The following is an 18,218-nucleotide window of genomic DNA, read 5'->3' on the forward strand; positions in this document are numbered from 1 at the left end:
GCTTTAGACTAAGAATGCAAGATTCCTGGAATTCATGTTAAAAATTTTGGAATCCTTATTTTTTCTTTTTCATATAATTTTCGAAAAAAAAAATCCAAAAAAATTAGAAAATCATAAAAATCAAAAATATTTTTCTGTTTCTTGTTTGGGTCTTGAGTCATGTTATAAGTTTGGTGTCAATTGCATATGCATCTTGCATTTTTTCGAAAATATCATGCATTCATAGTGTTCTTCATGATCTTCAAGTTGTTCTTGGTAAGTCTTCTTGTTTGATCTTGATGATTTTTTGTTTTGTGTCTTTTCATGTTTATCATATGCATTCTTGAATTCTTAGTGCGTAAGCATTAAAGAATTCTAAGTTTGGTGTCTTGCATGTTTTCTTTGCATCAAAAATTTTTCAAAAATATGTTCTTGATGTTCATCTTGACATTCAAAGTGTTCTTGGTGTTCATCTTGACATTCATATCATTCATGCATGCATTCATTGTTTTGATCTAAAAATTTCATGCATTGCATCATTTTAGTGTTTTTCTCTTGCATCATAAAAATTCAAAAAATCAAAAAAATTATCTTTCCCTTTTTCTCTCATCAAATTCGAAAATCTGAGTTGACTATTTCAAAAAATTTTAAAAAATCAAGTTGTTTCATATTAGTCAAATCAAATTTTCAATTTGAAAATCTTATCTTTTTCAAAATCTTTTTCAAAAATCAAACCTTTTTCAAAATTCTTAGTTATTTTCGAAAATTCCAAAAATATTTTTCAAAAATCTTTTTCTTATTTTTATATCAAATTTTCGAAAATAACATAAACAATTAATGTTTTGATTCAAAAATTTGAAGTTTGTTACTTGCTTGTTAAGAAAGATTCAAACTTTAAGTTCTAGAATCATATCTTGTGATTTCTTATGAATCAAGTCATTAATTGAAATTTTAAAAATCAAATCTTTTTCAAAACTAATTTCAATCATATCTTTTCAAAAATATCTTCTTATCTTATCTTTTTCAAAAATATCTTTTCAAAATATCTTTTCTAACTTCCTAACTTCTTATCTTTTCAAAATTTGTTTCAACTAACTAACTAACATTTTGTTTGTTTCTTAACTTTTTCAAAACTACCTAACCAACTCTCTCTCTCTCATTTTTCGAAAATATCTTCCCCCTTTTTCAAAATTTCTTTTTAATTTATTAATTAATTTAATTTTTAAATCTTAATTTTCAAAAATTACTAACATTTTTCAAAAAACCATTTTCGAAAATCACTAACTCTTTTTCAAAATAATTTTCGAAAATTATCCCTCCCCCATCTTATTCTATTTATTCATTCATATCCTAACATCTCATCTCACATCTCTGCCATCCTCACAGTTGTGTTTCTTCCATTATATTACATTCTTTGTCTCCCCCTCTTCTTCTACTCACACAGGGATCCCTATACTGTGGTATAAAGGATCTCTATTATTATTATTATTTTTCTGTGCCTTCTTCTTTGTCATATGAGCAGGAGCAAGGATAAAAACATTCTTGTGGAAGCAGATCCAGAACCTGAAAGGACTCTGAAGAAAAAATTAAGAGAAGCTAAAATACAACAATCCAGAGATAACCTTTCAGAAATTTTCGAACAGGAGAAGGAGATGGCAGCCGAAAATAATAATAATGTAAGGAAGATGCTTGATGACTTTACTGCATCTAATTCCAATTTACATGGAAGAAGCATCTCCATTCCTGCCATTGGAGCAAACAACTTTGAGCTGAAACCTCAATTAGTTTCTCTGATGCAGCAGAACTGCAAGTTTCATGGACTTCCATCTGAAGATCCTTTTCAGTTCTTAACTGAATTCTTGCAGATATGTGATACTGTTAAGACTAATGGAGTAGATCATGAAGTCTACAGGCTCATGCTTTTCTCTTTTGCTGTAAGAGACAGAGCTAGATTATGGTTGGATTCTCAACCAAAAGACAGCCTGAACTCTTGGGATAAGCTGGTCACAGCTTTCTTAGCCAAGTACTTTCCTCCTCAAAAGCTGAGCAAGCTTAGAGCTGATGTTCAAACCTTCAGACAGAAAGAAGGTGAATCCCTCTATGAAGCTTGGGAAAGATACAAACAGTTGACCAAAAAGTGTCCTTCTGACATGCTTTCAGAATGGACCATCCTGGATATATTCTATGATGGTTTATCTGAGCTATCAAAGATGTCACTGGACACTTCTGCAGGTGGATCCATTCACCTAAAGAAAACGCCTGCAGAAGCTCAAGAACTCATTGACATGGTTGCTAATAACCAGTTCATGTACACTTCTGAAAGGAATCCTGTGAGTAATGGGATGCCTATGAAGAAGGGAGTTCTTGAAGTTGATACTCTGAATGCCATATTGGCTCAGAATAAAATATTGACTCAGCAAGTCAATATGATCTCTCGGAGTCTGCATGGAATGCAAGCTGCATCCAACAGTACTCAAGAGGCTTCTTATGCAGAAGAAGCTTATGATCCTGAGAACCCTGCAATAGCAGAGGTAAATTACTTAGGTGAACCTTATGGAAACACCTATAACTCATCATGGAGAAATCATCCAAATTTCTCATGGAATGATCAAAAGCCTCAACAAGGCTTTAACAATGGTGGAAGAAACAGATTTAACAATAATAAACCTTTTCCATCATCCACTCAGCAACAGATAAAGAACTCTGAACAAAATGCTTCTAATTTAGCAAATCTAGTCTCTGATCTATCTAAGGCCACTGTAAGTTTCATGAATGAAACAAGGTCTTCCATTAGAAATTTGGAAGCACAAGTGGGCCAGCTGAGTAAAAGGATCACTGAAATCCCTCCTAGTACTCTCCCAAGCAATACAGAAGAGAATCCAAAAGGAGAGTGCAAGGCCATTGACATAAGCGCCATGGCCGAACCTGTGAGGAGAGGAGAGGACGTGAATCCCAAGGAGGAAGACCTCCTGGGACGTCCAGTGGTCAATAAAGAGCTTCCCTCTGAGGAACCAAAGGACTCTGGGGCTCATCTAGAGACCATAGAGATCCCATTGAACCTCCTTATGCCCTTCATGAGCTCTGATGAGTATTCCTCTTCTGAAGAGAATGAGGATGTTACTGAAGAGCAAACTGTCAAGTTTCTTGATGCAATCATGAAGCTGAATGCCAAATTATTTGGCATTGATACTTGGGAAGTTGAACCTCCCTTGTTCATCAATGAACTAAGTGATCTGGATCAACTAACATTGCCTCAGAAGAGACAGGATCCTGGAAAGTTCATAATACCTTGTACCATAGGCACCATGATCTTTAAGGCTCTGTGTGACCTTGGTTCAGGAATAAACCTCATGCCCCTCTCTATAATAGAGAAACTGGGAATCTATGGGGTGCAAGCTGCTAAAATCTCATTAGAGATGGCAGACAATTCGAGAAAACAGGCTTATGGACAAGTAGAGGACGTGTTAGTAAAGGTTGAAGGCCTTTACATCCCTGCTGATTTCATAGTCCTGGATACTGGAAAGGAAGAGGATGAATCCATCATCCTAGGAAGACCTTTCCTGGCCACAGCAAGAGCTGTGATTGATGTTGACAGAGGTGAACTAGTCCTTCAATGGAATGAGGACTCCCTTGTGTTTAAAACTCAAGGATCTCCCTCTGCAACCATGGAGAGGAAGCATGAAAAGCTTCTCTCAAAGCAGAGTCAACCAGAGCCCCCACAGTCAAACTCTAAGTTTGGTGTTGGGAGGCCACAACCAAACTCTAAGTTTGGTGTTGAACTCCCATATCCAAACTCTAAGTTTGGTGTTGGAGAGTCTCAACAAAGCTCTGCACATCTGTGAGGCTCCATGAGAGCCCACTGTCAAGCTATTGACATTAAAGAAGCGCTTGTTGGGAGGCAACCCAATGTTTATCTAATTCTTATTTTTATTGTTTCTCATGTTTTCTTAGGTTCATGATCATGTGGAGTCACAAAATAAATATAAAAATTGAAAACGGAATCAAAAACAGCAGAAGAAAAATCACACCCTGGAGGAGCATCTGTCTGGCGTTCAGCGCCAGAACAGAGCATGGTTCTGGCGCTGAACGCCCAAAATGGGCAGCTTCTGGGCGCTGAACGCCAGAACATGCATGGTTCTGGCGTTCAACGCCAGAAATGGCACACAAATGGGCGTTGAACGCCCAAAATGGCCACCAACCTGGCGCTGAACGCCCAGAGTTGGGTACAAAGGCATTTTTACATGCCTAATGGGTGCAGGGATGTAAATCCTTGAACACCTCAGGATCTGTGGATCCCACAGGATCTACTCAGGATCTGTGGACCCCACAGGATCCACTAAGGATCTGTGGACCCCACAGGATCCCCACCTACCTCCACTCACTCCTTCTCACCACTCTCTTTCACACAACCCCATAAACACTCTTCCCCAAAAACCCTTCACCAATCACCTCAAACTCTCTTCCCCATCACCTCTTCACCACTCACATCCATCCACTCTTCCCCATAAACCTACCTCATAAACTCCACCTACCTTCAAAATTCAAAACCAATTTCCCACTCAAACCCACCCATATGGCCGAACCTTAACCCCCCTCCCTTCCCTATATAAAGACCTCCATTCTTCATCAATTCACACAACACACCCCTCTACACTCCTCTTGGCCGAAACCACATCTCCCTCTCCCTCTCCATATTTCTTCTTCTTCTTCTTCTATTCTTTTGTTTATTGCTCGAGGGCGAGCAATATTCTAAGTTTGGTGTGGTAAAAGCATAGCTTTTTTGTTTTTCCATTACCATTGATGGCACCCAAGACCGGAGAATCCTCTAGAAGAGGGGAAGGGAAGACAAAAGCTTCCACATCCGAGTCATGGGAGATAGAAAGATTCATCTCCAAAGCCCATCAAGACCACTTCTATGATGTTGTGGCCAAGAAGAAGGTGATCCCTGAGGTCCCTTTCAAACTCAAAAGAAATGAGTGTCCGAAGATCCGACATGAAATTCAAAGAAGAGGTTGGGAAGTTCTAACAAATCCCATCCAACAAGTCGGCATCCTAATGGTTCAAGAGTTCTATGCTAATGCATGGATCACCAAGAACCATGATCAAAGTAAGAACCCGGATCCAAAGAACTATGTTACAATGGTTCGGGGGAAATACTTAGATTTTAGTCCGAAAAATGTGAGGTTGGCGTTTAACTTGCCCATGATGTAAGGAGATGAACGCCCCTACACTAGAAGGGTCAACTTTAATCAAAGGTTGGACCAAGTCCTTATGGACATATGCGTGGAAGGAGCTCAATGGAAGATTGACTCCAAAGGCAAGCCGGTTCAACTAAGAAGATTGGACCTCAAGCCTATAGCTAGAGGATGGTTGGAGTTCATTCAATGCTCAATCATTCCCACTAGCAACCGGTCTGAAGTTACTATAGACCGGGCCATCATGATCCATAGCATCATGATTGGAGAAGAGGTGGAAGTTCATGAGATTATACCTCAAGAACTCTACAAGGTGGCTGACAAGTCCTCCACTATGGAAAGGTTAGCCTTCCCTCACCTCATTTTCCATCTATGTTACTCAGCTGGAGCTTTCATAGAAGGAGACATTCCTATTAAGGAAGAGAAGCCCATCACTAAGAAAAAGATAGAGCAAGCAAGAGAGCCCATTCATGGAGCTCAAGAGGCGCAGGAAGCTCATCACCATGAGATCCCGGAGATGCCTCAAATGCACTTTCCTCCACAAAACTATTGGGAGCAAATCAACACCTCCCTAGAAGAATTGAGTTCCAATATGGGACAACTAAGGGTGGAACATCAAGAGCACTCCATCATGCTTCATGAAATAAGAGAAGATCAAAAAGCAATAAGGGAGGAGCAACAAAGACAAGGAAGAGACATAGAAGAGTTCAAGGACATCATTGGTTCCTCAAGAAGGAAACGCCACCATCACTAAGGTGGATTCATTCCTTGTTCTTATTTCTTCTGTTTTTCGTTTTCTATGTTATGTGCTTATCTATGTTTGTGTCTTCATTACATGATCATTAGTAGTTAGTAACTTTGTCTTAAAGTTATGAATGTCCTATGAATCCATCACCTCTCTTAAATGAAAAATGTTTTAATTCAAAAGAACAAGAAGTACATGAGTTTCGAATTTATCCTTGAACTTAGTTTAATTATATTGATGTGGTGACAATGCTTCTTGTTTTCTGAATGAATGCTTGAACAGTGCATATGTCTTTTGAAGTTGTTGTTTAAGAATGTTAAATATGTTGGCTCTTGAAAGAATGATGAATAGGAGACATGTTATTTGATAATCTGAAAAATCATAAAAATGATTCTTGAAGCAAGAAAAAGCAGCAAAGAACAAAGCTTGCAGGAAAAAAAAATTAGAAAAAAAAATTAGAAAGAAAAAGAAAAAGCAAGCAGAAAAAGCCAATAACCCTTAAAACCAAAAGGCAAGGGCAATTAAAAAGGATCCCAAGGCTTTGAGCATCAGTGGATAGGAGGGCCTAAAGGAATAAAATCCTGGTCTAAGCGGCTAAACCAAGCTGTCCCTAACCATGTGCTTGTGGCGTGTAGGTGTCAAGTGAAAACTTGAGACTGAGCGGTTAAAGTCAAGGTCCAAAGCAAAAAAAGAGTGTGCTTAAGAACCCTGGACACCTCTAATTGGGGACTCTAGCAAAGCTAAGTCACAATCTGAAAAGGTTCACTCAATTATGTGTCTGTGGCATTTATGTATCCGGTGGTAATACTGGAAAACAAAGTGCTTAGGGCCACGGCCAAGACTCATAAAGAAGCTGTGTTCAAGAATCATCATACTGAACTAGGAGAGTCAATAACACTATTCGAAATCTGAAGTTCCTATAGATGCCAATCATTCTGAACCTCAATGGATAAAGTGAGATGCCAAAACTATTCAAGAGGCAAAAAACTATAAGTCCCGCTCATATGATTGAAGCTCTGTTTCATTGATAGTTTGGAATTTATAGTATATTCTCTTCTTTTTATCCTATTTGATTTTCAGTTGCTTGGGGACAAGCAACAATTTAAGTTTGGTGTTGTGATGAGCGGATAATTTATACGCTTTTTGGCATTGTTTTTAGTATGTTTTTAGTAGGATCTAGTCACTTTTAGGGATGTTTTCATTAGTTTTTATGTTAAATTCACATTTCTGGACTTTACTATGAGTTTGTGTGTTTTTCTGTGATTTCAGGTATTTTCTGGCTGAAATTGAGGGACTTGAGCAGAAATCAGATTCAGAGGTTGAAAAAGGACTGCTGATGCTGTTGGATTCTGACCTCCCTGCACTCTTAGTGGATTTTCTGGAGCTACAGAACTCGAAATGGCACGCTTCCAATTGCGTTGGAAAGTCGACATCCAGGGCTTTCCAGCAATATATAATAGTTCATACTTTGGCCAAGAATAGACGACGTAAACTGGCGTTCAACGCCAGCTCTCTGCCCAATTCTGGCGTCCAGCGCCGGAAAAGGATCCAAAACCAGAGTTGAACGCCCAAACTGGCACAAATACTGGCGTTCAACTCCACAAATGGCCTCTGCACGTGCAACACTCAGGCTCAGCCCAAACACACACCAAGTGGGCCCCGGAAGTGGATTTATGCATCAACTACTTACTTCTGTAAACCCTAGTAGCTAGATTATTATAAATAGGACCTCTTACTATTGTATTAGGCATCTTTGGTCTCAGTTTTAATCCATTGTTCATCTTAGGAGACTATTGATCACGCTTTAGGGGGCTGGCCATCTCGGCCATGCCTGGACCTTTCACTTATGTATTTTCAACGGTAGAGTTTCTACACTCCATAGATTAAGGTGTGGAGCTCTGCTGTTCCTCAAAGATTAATGCAAGTTACTACTGTTTTCTATTCAATTCATCTTATTTCGCTTCTAAGATATCCATTCGCACCCAAGAACGTGATGAAGGTGATGATTATGTGTGACGCTCATCACCATTCTCCCTTATGAACACGTGCCTGACAAATACTTCCGTTCTACATGAAATAAGCTAGAATGAATATCTCTTAGATTTCCTAACCAGAATCTTCGTGGCGTAAGCTAGAATGATGGCGGCATTCAAGAGAATCCGGAAGGTCTAAACCTTGTCTGTGGTATTCTGAGTAGGATTCAATGATTGAATGACTGTGACGAGCTTCAAACTCGCGAGTGCTGGGCATTAGTGACAGACGCAAAAGGAGGGTGAATCCTATTCCAGCATGATCGAGAACCGACAGATGAATAGCCGTGCCGTGACAGGGTGCGTGAGCATATTATTCACTGAGAGGAGGGGATGTAGCCACTGACAACGGTGATGCCCTTGCATAAAGCCAGCCATGGAAAGGAGTAAGACTGGTTGGATGAAGATAGCAGAAAAGCAGAGGTTCAGAGGAACGAAAGCATCTCCATTCGCTTATCTGAAATTCCTACCAATGAATTACATAAGTATTTCTATCCATATTTTATTGTATTAAATTCGAAAACACCATTATCCATTTATATCTGCCTGACTGAGATTTGCAAGGTGACCATAGCTTGCTTCATACCAACAATCTCCGTGGGATTCGACCCTTATTCACGTAAGGTATTACTTGGACGACCCAGTGCACTTGCTGGTTAGTTGTATCGAAGTTGTGAACCATGGTATTGGCACCATGATATTGGCGCCATTGCCAGGGAAAGAAAGAGCCATGAATTTTATATAATTGCAGTGTAATCACGATTATGCGTACCAAGTTGCTCACGTTGCCATGGATTGTTCGAGCCTGGACATCACAATTTCGTACACCACTCTATCATCCATTTTTCTCACTCACATGAATATGAACTTCACTGTCAATTTTTTTTGAACTCATACGAAATGATAGAGATAGATCTGGGTGGAAGAGCTGAGGGAAGAAGAAGAAGAAAAAGAAGGAGAGGAGATCTGCAAACTCGTATGCGACTTACACACACACATATATATAACAAATCGAACCAACCGATTTGTATTGACGCATTAAAATAACATATATAATAATTAAATCAGACGGTCCGATTTGATCTTCTCAAAATTAAAAAAATTAAAACTATATTGAAATCGAACGGTCCGATTAAATACACCAAAATTCAAATTTTTTCTCTCTCACAAATTAAACCGTCCGATTTGTATACCTAATTTTTTTTAACAAAAAAATTAAACGATCTGATTTTTTTATCCTATAATTCAAAAAAAAGTTATCCTACATTCATATCTAGCACCACCAATCTTCATAACGAACGAGACACAACACACACAATTTGTAATTCCAAAAAAATAGCCTTCCTTTAATGCTTCTGATACGGGGGGTGTATATATTATATACACGGGGTTCCCGCCACTTAATTAATAATTCTATCTATATATGATTCCTCTTTCATGTGTTTATATATATATAAATATATTTTTTGTTTAATTTATTTTTAATGTGTATTTTATATTTTAATATATATTATATCTTAATAGTTAATTTTGATTTTAATATAAACTTAATATAATTGTATTACAATATGAACATTACTCGTATAACGATGACAAAAATAATTTTTTTAAAGTTGTTTAATTATTTTACCACAGTTAAAAAATACATTCTAAAATATATAAATTAATAATAAAAGTAGGATTTAGTTAACAGCACATGATTAAGTTATCAATTAAAAAAGTTTTTATAGAAAATGATATAAAATTTAATTTTTAATATTTGTTGTGTATTTATTAAAGTAAATTATTTAAAATTTTCTATTACACTAGCAACTAGAGAGAGTTCTATTTACATTGGTGTGAGAGTAAGTGTCTTCACTATAATTTAAAAATTTTTTTAATACATAATAATAATAATTTAACTTCGACCCCATAATAATATTTTACTTAACTTTTGGAACTTGAAATTCAATTTGAAAATTTCATATTAAGATGAGTGTTATAATTATCAATTCTCAAATTTAAATGATATTACTATTTTTTTTTTTTTAGAAATCGACTCGAAATAATATTATTTATCCATTGATATTTCTTCTTTTGAAATTAATTTTAGTTTCTCCTGTAATAACCATAGTTATAAAAATCGAATGGGACCGACTGGTTCGATCGAAAAACCGGTGAACCGAATTTTATACCGGTTCGGTTTAGTATATTGATCGCTTAAGGAAATGAACTGGTATGAACCGATCAAACTGGCTCAAATCGGTCAAAACTGACACGAACCAAAACCGAACCGGTCCAGTCAACAACGCAGTCAACGGTCAACCTGCGTGCCGATGACGTCAGCATGCGGGGAGTAGGAGTCGAACTTGGCTCTTCTGAAATAAAGACCAAGTTGACAACCACTGCACTAACCCGTTTCTTTAGATGCTTTTATAATATATATTTCAATTTTTTCTAACTAACACACACGCACGCACGCACGCACGCGCGCGCACACACACGCACACACGCACGCACGCACACACGCACACACGCACGCGCGTGCGCGCACACACACACATATATATGGAAATACTTAACTCAATATTTTTTAAATTAATTATTTTTTAATTGAAGTACAAATTAATAAAAAAATTAATAATGAATATAAAAATTACTTATTCTGAAAAAAATAAATTTATATAATTATTTAATTATATAAAAATATTTAGACCTTGAAATTATTCTTTGGATATAATTCATAGATTGTTATTCTTATTGTGTCTAATTAAGATACTATATAGTAGTATGAACTAATTATATGTCTATCTTTGTATTAGTTATTTATAGAATTCGACTTAATTGTTCTTAAAATATTAGTAAAAATATATATTTCAAATTTTTTAGGTTTTTGACTATTTTTTATTTTTTATTTATGTGAGAGCGATTTTACCGGTTAAACCAGTAACTCATCGGTTGAACCAATAAATCAATAACCTGACCAGTTCGATCATCAGTTCGGTTTTGACAACTAAGGTAACAACTGCATTAATTAAAAAAACTTTATAAACTATGAATATCATTAAGAGCTAATTGTATGGGATGTGAATTTTTAAATGATTAATTAGTGACATATATAGAAAAAGAGATATTTCAATTGTATTGTTAAGAAAAAATTATTCAATAATCTTTCTAAAATATAAAACTTTAAAAAAATAAAATTTTAAATTATATGTTATTATTTAAATTAGATTTTAGTATTTTAATTTGACAATTAGACATTTTAAAGATTAATCATATTTTATAATAGTAGTAGTTATGCTATGTTTATATAAAAAATAACTATTCGTAAGAATACATATTGAAATAGAAAATATACATTAAAAATGAGTTAAATAACATATATATTTATACACGAATACATAATAAATGATTTGGTAGCTAATTTATTTTGTATATACACATAATATTTTTTATAAAAATTATTGTCATATTATATATATTTTGCTCCCACTATTAAAATTTTTTGAATCCGTCACTACTTGCAACCTTAACTAGGACACAGTTAGCTAAACCTATAAAAATATAAATTATGAATAAAATTAAAGATCTAAAAGAACACAATTATATTAATGATTCTAATTAATGTTAATTCAAACGTCACTTCTTAAATAAAATACAAATTAATTTTTTAAAATCTCAAATTTACGGTAAGTTTTATTCAAAAAATTCAAAAATAAATAAGAATTATTAGATTAAAAATAGAACAATTAGCAATAAAAATTAGTAGATTAAAATATAGATCTTTAAAAGTTAGAAAAAAATTAGTAAAATAATTATAAAAATATAAATAAAAACTCAACTCGTAAAGAATTATTAAATTTGTAAAATAAGAAAAAGTATCAAAATAATAATAAAATAAAAATAAAAAATAATATTATAAAATTTATAAAAAAATAAAACAATCCTCTAATAAAATTTTTGTTCAAAATTCAAATTTTAAACAAATTAAAAAATTGGTATCAAAGTCAAATTATCAATTTTAAGATATAGAAATACTTTTTAATAAAGATAATACTTTTAATTTATGTAACATGTCAAAAATCTAATACATAACAATCGGCTTTTTTACCCATATACGCATGAAAAATTTATTTATTCCCAAAATGTGCATAGGTGAAAACTATTCTCAAAATGGGCAGCTCTATTTCATATATGGCGGCCACGAAATGGATTTCAACACCATTTCAGGTTAGGTGCCCACGAAATGGGAGCACCATGTCAGGTACAGTAGGCACGAAATGGAGATCCCATTTCATGGATGGCAGTAACGAAATGGATAGACCAAATCAGGGACGACAGACGCGAAATAGACAGACCAAGTGTGTGTTTGGATTCACGTTTGGTCAAACTGGAGTTTGAATAAAAGTGATTTTGTAGAATTGATTTTAGATAGAAGTGAGTTTGTGCCAACATAATTTATGTTTGGCAATATTTACCAAAATTGATTTTGATAAAATAAATATTGTTTAAATAATATTAGTTAAAATCAGTCCTAGATAAATAATTAATTAATTACTAAAAAATATAATATTAAATTATAATATTATTTTTTAAGTATATTTAATCTTTTTTTATATTTTTTAGTATTTTTATATAGTATTTTTTTATAGTACTCTATTTTTTAGTATATTATAATTTTTTATTATTATAATAAAATTAATATTTATTTATAAAATTAAAAATAACATATAAAAATTGATAATTTTTTAAGTATTTATTAAAAATTAATATTTATTTATTAAATTAAAAATAATATATAAAATAACATATTTTAATACTTTTTTAAGTACTCTTAATAATCTTATTTTTATTATTATTTTAGGTTCTAATTTTTTATTTGTTATATTTTTATTATTATTTATAATTAATTTTTTATTTAATTTATCATTTTTAATATGAACAATAATACATATTATCAAAAATTAAAATAGTAAACAGTGCACAAAAATTAGAATAATTATTTTAATACTCTCAATATTTTTTATTTAGAAAAAATTATGAAAAACAAATAATAACTAGCAACATTACGTTAGTGTTCAGAAAAGAAAAGTTGTCAAACATCAAAGAACAGCGTTCAAAGCACTTAACTGCACTTTTATCCTCTCCAATATATTTCACAAACACACCCTAAATCAGTTAGAATATGCAAAGAAAAAGTATTGATTAACTATACACCCACTAAAGTTATGCAAAGATTCACTAAGAATATTTTCTCCTATGTTAGAACTTAGAACTTAGAACTATGTTGGTAATTAACCTTTTTTGTTTATCCTTCTTCTATATTTCATAACTTGTCTCATTGAGCACTCTTGTTTAATGATAAAATATTTTTGCCATCTTGTATAGCAAATTGTGAAGAAGGAAAAGAACGAAGCCAGTCACTTGTTGGGCCATTTCGTGGCTGGTTCCTCGGAGGTTTGCATTTCGCAGGTGTCAGGGACGGATTGGGCCATTTCGTGGGTGCCCCGTCTGAGGTGCTCTATTTCGTGATTGCCTGGCTTGATATACAGCCTCTAACATGCACAAGTCCGCTTCTCCCCATTTCGCATGGAGCAGGATGGAAATGGTGGGTTAAACCATTTCGTAGGTGCCTCAGTTGAAATGGAGCTGCGTAATTTGAGAACTCTTTCCATGGATGCGTATTTTGGAAATAAATATTTTTTTCCTGCGTATATAGGTAAAAAAGCCCATAACAATCTATTTAATAAAAATCTCATTCTCCTGAAGTGATTTTCATTTGTGAAACTAAGAATATCACTTTATTTGTAGAGATGCAAAGAAGAAAATGTGGCTATGAGTTTGGATTTTGTGTGGCTCCAAATGGAAGTGCGAGAGGTTTGGCAGTTTGGTGGAAGGAGGGAGTCAAGCTGACTGTCAAAACACATGCTGAGTTTTTTTATCTATTTCACCACGGAAGATGCAAATGACCCAATTCCATTACATACCTTTATGGTTCATTTGCATAGCCAAGAGTCAACCCAATAGCAATAATTTGAGGCAATAATGCAACATATTTCCACGGAAAAATGAAAGATATGTAGTCATGGCAGATTTCAATGCTATTGTGTCAAACCTTGAGAAGGAAAGGGAAGAGATAAAGCACCAGCATCTATTCAACAGTTTTAGGAATTTATCAATGTGGCTGAACTTTGTGACATGGGTTATACTGCCACAAATTCACTTGGTGGAACCGAAGTGATGGCACTCGAGCAATAAGAGAGAGATTGGATAGAGGTTTTTTATCAAACAGATTCTGAATGGAGTTTCCTCTGGCATCCATAACTCACTTGGAGGATATAGGGTCGGACCATCGACCTATTTTGCTTTCAACCGATTCTGAAAGTGTGAAAAATAAATGCAGGTTCCGATTCTAGGAGTAGTGGTGCAGTAATTTTGAGATAAATATATTGTTGATGAGGTTTGGAAAGAAGCTATTACAAGTTTCGCTATGTATATTCTGTTTCAGAAGCTAAAGTAGGCACAGACTAGTAGAATGCTAGAAAATTAAAATCACAAATTCCAGAAAGCTCACAGAGGAGATTTCTCTAAAACTCATAGAAAAAAATAATTTGTTGCAGAGGACAACAAGGAAGAAAAAGTACAGTTGGAAGAACAACTAGCTCATGCGGTAGAAGAGGAAGAGAGATACTGGCGTGAAAAATCTAGGATTAACTGGCTGCAATGGGAGTCCAAAATACACTATTTTTTCATGCAAAATTTAAGATAAGAAACCGACATAATAAAATACGAAGATTGGAAGATGGACATAGAGGATGGCTTTATAAAGATCAGGAAATTGGTGAACAGGCACAATAGTTTTACCAAAACCTTTTTACCTCAAGTAATCTGAATAATCCTGACATGTTTTTGGAAGATTTGATGCCTAAAGTCACTGCTAGTATAAATAGAAATCTCCACGGGCCATTAACTAATCTAGAAATCAAGAGGGCAGTTTTCTCTATCTCTACTAAAGCAGCCCCAGGGGATGATGGGTTATCGGCTAAATTCTTTTAACATTTTCGGGGTATTATTGGTCAGGATGTGAAATCTGCAGTTAAGAGTTTCTTTTCAGGAGGAAGACTTCTAAAAGGCTTCAACCATACCCAAATTTGCTTAATTCCAAAGGTGAACAATGCTTCCTCTATGCAACAAATTAGACTGATATCTTTAAGAACTACATTCTACAAAATAATCTAAAAAATTCTTGTGCATAGAATGCAACCTTTTACAATAAGAATTATAAGTGAGAATCAAAGTGCTTTTATCAGGAGAAGACTCAAGTGACAATGTGCTGGTTGCTCATGAATGCATGCACTTTCTAAAGAATAACAAAACTGGGGATTCTGAAATGGAAATGAAGCTTGATATGAGTAAGGCCTACGATCGAGTGGAATGGAGTTACTTGTGATTTATATTGGAGAGATTAGGCTTTGGAAGAAGATGAATAAAGTGGATTTAGGAGTGTGTAACAACATTTTCGTATTCTGTTATTGTGGAAGGCTAATTAATGGATTTCTTTAGACCCGACAGAGGACTCCGACAAGGAGATTGTCTTTCACCCTACATATTCCTCATTTGTACAGAAGGGTTTTTCCATCTGCTCCACAAGAAAAAACAGAGTAACATGTTTCATGGTCTAAAGCTGAATTTTAGATGCCTCTCAATCAGCCATTTACTCTTTGCTGATGATTCAATTTTATTCAGTAAGACTAATCCTCTTAGTTGTGACAACCTACTCTGACTATTATTAGACTACGAAAATGTCAGTGGCCAACAAGTGAATCTAAACAAGTTCTCAATTTTTTTCAGCAAAAACACTCCTTTATTAATTCAATACCAACTAGCAGAGACATTGGGTATTTCTCATGTGGGTGCACAGAATAAATACCTAGGGATGCCGACAGTCATCAACAGATCAAAGAAACAAAACTTTGACTATATTAAGGCAAAAGTTTCTAAAAAGTTAGAACATTGTAAACGTTCCCTATTGTCGGCAAACGGGCGAGAAATTCTTATTAAAGCTGTTGGTACAGCGATTCCGATGTACACTCTTGGTTGTTTCAAGCTTCCGAATACGTTGATTGATGAGCTTCATCGACTTATGATGCGGTTTCGGTGGGGACAACGAAACAATAAAAGACGAAGCACTGGATAGATTGGGATGTGATGTGTAGGCCAAAAATATTAGGTGGAATGTGTTTCAAAGATTTGAAAGCATTTAATTTTGCCATGCTTGCTAAGCAAGGGTGGCGCTTGATCACCAGAGAACATTCACTAATGTTTAAGATATACAAGGGTAGATATTTCAAATTCTCCTCCTTTATAAAGGCAGAAATTGGTTCCAACCCTTTTTGGGCTTGGAGAAGTCTCATAAAGGGAAGAAAGATTCTGGAAAAAAGTCTTAAATGGCAGATTGGGTCTGGGGCGCTTATTCAAATTAGGGAGGAGCCCTGGTTCTGTGACGCACCACCATTTAGAGTATCTCATGACAATAACCTAGACCCAGCTCTAATTTGGGTGAAACAGTTATTGATAGAGGATGGAAACTAGAATCGGCAATGTATCAACAACAATGTCAACCAATCAGAAGCTCAAATTATCTACCGTATCCCAAAGGACATGAGATAGATAAGTTAATTTGGAGTAAGGAAAAGAACGACATCTACTCAGTGTCTACAGGGTATGACTTAGCTTTCTACTTTTACCATCGCCATGAGCAGCAGTTAGATCACAGATTCAGAGCTTCAAAGCTATGGAATGCAATTTGAAATATTAAATGCCAACCAAAACTTAGAGTATTTTCTATGGAAGATAGGTCATGATGGCTTACCTACCATGTCAAAGATCGACTCTAGATTGTCTCACATATCTCCAATTTGTCCTTGGTGCGATCGTCAAGAGGAGAGTGCATTCCATTGCTTATTTGCATGCCAGTCTCAGCTGATGTTTGGTCCAAGCTAGGCCAGAATCTGGTTTCGTTAGAGCACCAACACCAAGCTCCATGGCAATGGATGGAAGAGAGTCTGAACCTAATTCAATTAAAGAGCCACAATAAACAACTAATTTTATAGTTCATGTCCACACTTTGGGGCATATAGAGGACAAGAAATCTGCTGATATTTGAAGAGAAAAGAATTTCACCTGAGAAAATTCTATCTCAGGCGGAAAATGTTGCAATGGAGTTTGCTATGTTATCTTCTCTGCCAAGATGATCTTCCTTTTCTTTGAACATTACGTTCAACTACTCAATTTTTTTCCTCTGAACCTTGAAGGCTTTTTTTCTAGACTATTCTATGTTTGATTATGCATTTGGGAAAACCCACTTTTGATGTATTGTTGTCCATGTATTGGACCAACCTTTTTTTCTATTGGAAATAAAATTACCTGTCTTTGATTTTAAAAAAAATCTATTTAATGGGCGAGATCAAACGCCTTTATTTAAAGACGTTTAAAAAACATTTTAAATGTGTGTTTAAGTCTCGGTCTTACAATATAGTATATCTATCTAGTTTCAGAATCGCCACTATCTATCGGTCAGATTTTTTATAGTGCTTAATTATCAACTTTAGTTAATTTAGGCATATATCAGCCTTCAAAGGTGTGAGAATTTGTTCGCTTATTAGGGTTAGTTATAGCTTTGATTACTGTTACTTTTGAAACTTCAAAGTGTATACAAAATGATCCAATAAATTTACCTAATAAAAGATTGAACATTATTAGGTATGAAAGAATCTTTACTTGTGCAGTAAGAAAACTGACAGGTTTTAGAAAAGCAAGCTTAGGAACAGAGAATTGAAAAAAGAACAGGCATTGATGAATAGGGGTGGCAAACAGGTTGAAATATGTCGGATCGGTCCGCATAATCCGTCAAAAAAGACGGGTTGAACTAAAAATTTGAAATCACCAAATTTAAAAAGTCCGTTTAATCTGCACCGTCTAATTTGTGGGTTTTGGTGGACTTCAGCAAGGCAGAGTGGACTTCTTCGGAGGGCCAGGTGTTTTTTTGTTCAGAACCATTATATTTTTTTACAAATTTCTATGATGTTATTGATCTACAAGAAGATGAAAATAATAATTGAAGATGTTCTAAGTTATATTTTGAATTATGTTTTATGTTTTATGTTTGATTGATTATAAACTTGAAGATGTTTAATTATATATTTTGGACAATATTAGTTTTGCTTTGGATAATGTTGGTTTTATTATTTTATTTAAAAAAACTTAATTTATGATTATGTTTATTAT

General features: G+C 34.7%; 1 long non-coding RNA gene and 1 other non-coding gene across 4 annotated transcripts in view; both read right to left on the reverse strand.

Annotated features, from left to right (window-relative positions):
- LOC112784824 (uncharacterized) overlaps nucleotides 1-17,294 on the reverse strand; it is a 31,900-nt gene extending 14,606 nt beyond the window's left edge. For all 3 annotated transcript variants that reach the window (XR_003194065.2, XR_011878932.1, XR_003194066.3), the window contains exons 1-2: nucleotides 17,115-17,294; nucleotides 16,804-17,002 (exon numbers count right to left, since the gene is read on the reverse strand). This is a non-coding gene — a long non-coding RNA (uncharacterized lncRNA). The remainder of the gene's footprint in view (nucleotides 1-16,803; nucleotides 17,003-17,114) is intronic.
- On the reverse strand, nucleotides 2,028-2,135 carry LOC112787447 (small nucleolar RNA R71). The gene has a single exon (XR_003194861.1). It is a non-coding gene; the product is annotated as a small nucleolar RNA R71 (small nucleolar RNA).
- Nucleotides 17,295-18,218: the final 924 nt, after the last annotated feature.

This window comes from Arachis hypogaea, chromosome 20, assembly GCF_003086295.3.
Source record: "Arachis hypogaea cultivar Tifrunner chromosome 20, arahy.Tifrunner.gnm2.J5K5, whole genome shotgun sequence".
Lineage (NCBI taxonomy): Eukaryota > Viridiplantae > Streptophyta > Magnoliopsida > Fabales > Fabaceae > Arachis > Arachis hypogaea.